The following is a 5,696-nucleotide window of genomic DNA, read 5'->3' as shown; positions in this document are numbered from 1 at the left end:
ACTCTCCTCATTCACTGGTGCTTCAAACTGTCTGCACTACTCCCGACCGCCTCCGAAACCGGCTTCTGTACTGGGATGAAACACACACACACACACACACACACACACACACACACACACACACACACACACACCACCTCGATGGTCACCTTGAGCAGAATTCCTAGGTACTGCTGATGTTTGCAGAATTAATAAAGCAACACAGACAATTTGGCTGCTTTCGTGCTCTGATGCTCTGATTAAAGATGTACTTGTCCTGTTCACCTCCCTGACGCCCCCGTTAAGTGGATAATTTGCCACAAAATCACAAACTAGATTAGGTTGTTGCTATATGGTGATAAGTTGAGAGGCGGGGAGAAAAAAGCCACTTTAACTTGATTTGATCACAGGTCACTTTTTTCCTTGTGTTGCTCCTAACTAATTTCTCTTTTTTTCTTGAGCGCTTTTCATGTATTTCAAATATTTAACGTATTTGTGAAACCTTTTTATTTCAATCAAGGAGATTTGAAATGTTTTCCTAGAATATTGCTGCGTTCAAACCTCTCTGTTTAAAAAAAACAAACAAAAAAAACCACCAAAGGATAAAGGAATGTCAGTGAATGTTCCTGTTTTTAAATATTAGGTAAATGATTAACATTTGCGGGGGTGACAGTGTTGTTGAGCAGGGCACAGTACTTTTTTTTTTTTTTCTTTAAAGCCCTGAATGAATCTTGTTTCTTGAATCGTTTTTTATTCACATTGTTGGCCACTCTCTCCTGTGAGACCTGTGGTTATCTAAGTTTTATCGTTTAAGTTTTTTTTTTTTTTTTTTGAAGGGAAATTCAGGTGTAAATGAATTACAGTGAAATAACAACGTTTTTTTTTTTTTTTTCTTTTTTTTTTTTTACTTGTTTCTGTATTGATTTTAGTAAATCACACTACTTTTTGGGACCGCAGCAGAAATGTTCTCACAGCAAGATCTTAAGCTAAATTTCTGTGTTAATCTTTTGCTGCTGAAAAAAACCGCAGGTGACGTGCTTGTGTATGTGTACAGCATTTACCTAACACGAGCCCCCACACGTACACACTCATGCATGCAAATCCTCACACTGGGAAAGCATAATCAACAGTAATCACAACAAACTACTGGACTCTTTTTACACCGTTTTGTTTTGTTTGGTTTAGCTTTTTATCTGTGAGATTTCTTTTGTAAACAATGTTTGTACTGTGAATGTGATTCATCCTTTGACTGTGTAGTTGTGAATAATGTAGATTATTATATTTATGCTGTCAGTCTCTCCCCTTTTTTTCTTTTTTTTTTTTTTTCTTTCCCTAAATCCTGAATTGTGTTGACAGTGTAGAATGCAAAAAGTGTGTGTACTTGACTCACAGTCTGAAAACAATGGTGCTATGTTTGGACTGTGCCTGAACTTATTTATTCTTTAACAAATACATCAAGAAAAAAAAAAAGAAAAAGTTGAATACTTGGTGCTGTAAACAGGACTTTTAACACGCCCTTTTTTTCTCTCTCTCTCTCTCTCTCTTAACCTTTCTTTCCTCATGTTTAACATGTTGTTGTCCTGTTCTCTGAATGCCTATTGTCCAACTGTAGACGCCGTCGTTGAAATATTGAAATTGCTCTGCTTAGGGGTGCGGGGGGGGGGGGGCTCTCTTGGCGTTTCCCACGCTGCAGTTTCAAGACTACTCGTCTCTTAGTGAACAGTAAAAACTGTTTTGTACATACGTTTTTCATTGTTTGTCTCCCATCATAAACAGAAAAGGTATATAAAATATGTATCTATATACAGTCTATAAATATATATATGGGTCTATCTATATATGGGTGACAAGGGGGTGTTTTTGGTGCTGAAATTGTGACCCAAATGTTCATCCTGTTACACAGGAGGCTTGAAGCCAAGCAGAGCAAAGCATTGCCACCACAGGACCTTAACTCATGACGCCTGACAACACGGCAGTACAGCACCACCTGAATCCCCTGTGACACGCACACACACACACACACAGAAACTCAGAGGATGTGTGTGTGTCAAAAACTGCGAGGTGCTGCAGCATAAAACACGACTAGATTCCAGCAGGACTGTTATCTTTTACTATCAGATGGGCTTATTTTGTCTTGCTATTTTCCGCGACCCAGATTCTGTAGGAAATAAATGGTGCTTCTGTTTTTTGAAACGAAGGCAATTCAAATGTTGTGCTAATTAATCCTTCACTGGTGCATACAGACCTACGTGTCAGCGTGCTTACACACACACACACACACGCACTGTCTTTTATAGATGTCATGTGAGCATATCGTGTGACTGCCGCTGACTTGCAGATGAGCTTGTCTTATTGTGTACGAGTGAGAGCACCCTCGCTTCCTGTTTTTCCCGATAGTGGGAAACACGCTTAAGCTTGTGTGCGTGTTCAATTTTTACACTTTGCCAGTGCATATCTTAAGGGAAGATTAGATTAATAATGGAAGCTTTATAGTAAAATGTCCTGTCCTGTGCTCCCCTACGACAATAACAAACATGTTTCTCACCCACGAGTGTTGGAAGTGGAAGGAAAAAAAAAAAAGTGATTTTAGAGCTTCAATAGAGAGTAGTCTATTTGTTACCAATACTGCTGAGAGGTATTTTGTAGTTACTGTTGATGCTGTTTTGAGTTTCCTGTTATTGGTGTTTGATACGGCTGCAGTTTCATGTTATTCATGTTTGAAATACTACTTGTCAGACAGACAGCATGGTGCTCTCCTTCACTTAAAACAAGGAAATTGCAGCTATTCATGAAATACTACTCTTCTCCTGTTGTGCGGTTGGGTTTTATGGTTTCAAAAAAAAAAAAAAACCTGCAACACGACTCTCCTTCTGAGCTTTTTTTTATTTTCGATCTGAGGGGTCAGAGTGGTGAATGTGCAAATAGGAGTAGTTTGGGGATGATACGGCAAATAATTTGCTCCTTAAAGATTTCAGCCAGTTTTGTTGGAGTTTTGACATTGAAGTCCTTTTGGCATCTGAGCCTGCTTTAAACCTCAAGCCTCTATGCAGACCTCCAGCACGCTGCAGCCTGGTGCATTATGGGTAGATGATCTGCGAGAGCTCTGCAGTCGAGGCCGTTTACTCTAAATCCTGCCAAAGGTCTGAACTCAGGAATCTCCCATGTTTCTTGAAACAATTTTCTATAAAATACCGCATGTCACGATGAAGTCCATCTGCAACCCTACTCAGGATCAGGGCCATTGCCTAGTGAGTGCATTTCAAGTAAAAGAAAACAAGCCGGATCTCCTCAGATTCATTCCTACGGTCACATACATCTCGGCCTCTTCAGTGAAATCAAGCTGAGTTGGTTTGATCTCAAGCGGTGGTGAAATGGCTACAACTTCCAACATCTTCATCTCACAAATGCCTCTGTTTAGATCTGCAGCTACAGAAAGACGGTGGATGTCTTTGTCCCTGGGCTGGCGCCGTCTCTCTGTGTGTTTGGACACCTTCCTAGAGATAACAGATGAGAACTACAGTTTGTGTACAGTGATCTCTGATTGGTGAAGCCAGGGCAGGTTTGAGGTGCAATAATGGCAAACCTACTTTCCAAAAGGCCCTGGGTTTTCCATGGAAAACTTTGTTACTGTTTGATGTTGGTGCTTTTATCCTAAGATGTTATAATGAAACAAATGGAATTAATGTTTTTTTTCTGCGTTTTATTATTAATAAAAATGTTTCTTATAATGTTGAAATAACGTTATTGTCCATGTTTTGGTTCACGTGTCAGATTTCCATCTTCATATACATTTAAATACAGGAAGACTGATGTAGTTTATTCAATATAACTTCAATGTAGCAAATTAGAACCACTTTTTTTTTTTTTTTTTTTATGTATGTATAATGTTGATTTAAATATTTACACTCAAGGTCAATGTTTAAATGTTAGGATTTAAAACAAAATCTAAAAATGTGCAAATGTTGGTAATTAAAATGGTATACTTGGGAAAAATACAAATCAGAGGCAGATGCCAGCGCGAGTACAATGTTTAAAATATCAAAAAAGAGAATTGTTAAACAAACGTGTATGAGTGGGTTTTCTTCCACTGACAGTGTGGGCAGCTTGATCCCCACCTTGTCCTGTCCACTTGTACAAGAACCCCCTACCCCCCCCCCCCCACCCCCACCCTGCAGCCAGTCAGGCCCTATTCATAGTTAACCTACATGCACGAGGGACAGTGGGCAGCTGCAGTGTATACAGTTTTCACTTGTCACTAATTCACAAAAACACAACTCGGGTCTGAAAAAACATCTGGACAGTAAGTGTGTACGACAGCAACTATGTCCTTGATTCTACTTTGAGGATATTTATGTGTTTTCTCACTGTAAAAACTAATAAGGGTTATGATAACTGGACATTTTTTTAAATGGTCTTGTTTTGCTCTAGAGTCGTTGCTAATTACATTAAAGAAGCAAATGTGAAAGAATGTTTTAAGGGCACATGTCCAATGTTAAAAAAAGTTGACCGACAAATGAAGTAATATGAAACCCTCTTTACAAACAAAGATGACAAAGGCATTCAGCGCAGCGCATTAGAGGTGAAGATAAATCAAGAAAATTCCTCCGACATTAAACCACAATTAACTTGGAGGATTTATTTCTATTTCGTAAATTATAAAGATGCGTCGGTATGAATATAAAAATCAACACTTGAAACTCAGTCGTCATCATCGGAGTTGATCTACACACCTTAATGAATACTTTAACGTACATGCCGTGTGTGGTTTTCCTCGTCTCTGGGTAAGTAGATGAAATCTCACTGATTAAAGCACAGGATTACAAAATGTGGCCTTCACAGAGACTTCCTACAATTAGGTTTTTTTTTCATCGTGTAATATTTATGTCGACGGCTGCTGACGCACAGAGGCAATAAAAAGCACAACTTTTCTCCTACTCGGTCGGTACTTTTCAGTCTATACATATCATCTGTAATTGTTCCAGCAAGTTTTGGACCGAAGCTAAACGCAATCTAAACTTGTCTGCATTTCTCTTACAACCCACTGAACTTCAAAATGGGTGTTTTATAAAATAATAACTGGATCTTTTTCTTTCATCACAACATGCTGGGGGGAAAAAAAACATCTCCCTACTTTAAAATTATTTCATGATGTTCGTTACCCAGAGAGCAAATAATACTTCATCCACAGCATGCGAATAAAGTTTGTGTCAATGGTGTTATTGTCCTTTTCTCATAAACTCAGTATTTTTCAGTTTTGAAATCCTTATTAAATGTAGACGAGACTGTTTCAGTTAAGCACACGTTTCAAAAACAGCAGAAAACCAAAGGCTCACTGTTAAATCAGAGGCTCTGTCCTTCATTATTCACACTAAGAGAGAAGCATTATATTATGAAGGCTCACCGGTGCATTTCCTGACACTTTTATAGAGACTTTTAGACTTTTAATTAGAAACCTTGGTTATTTACACACACGCACGCATGCACAACATTGCAAGTTCTACAAATTGAATATGGGAGTTCTACCAAACTGTTATGATCTCACTGCTCTTCTCCCTATGGGATAATCTACTTCAATAAATTCTTCACTAAACTGACTTTACAGCAACTTGAACACTGCCCCCATGATTATTCCCAGTCTTCTCCAGCTGAACACACACTCTCAGTAGTGTGTGTGTGTGTGTGTGTGTGTGCACACTGCCAGTGTCATTTTTTCCCCA

This window comes from Lipophrys pholis (assembly GCF_963383615.2).
Source record: "Lipophrys pholis genome assembly, chromosome: 10".
Taxonomy (NCBI): Eukaryota; Metazoa; Chordata; class Actinopteri; order Blenniiformes; family Blenniidae; genus Lipophrys; species Lipophrys pholis.
This window is presented reverse-complemented; position numbering follows the sequence as displayed.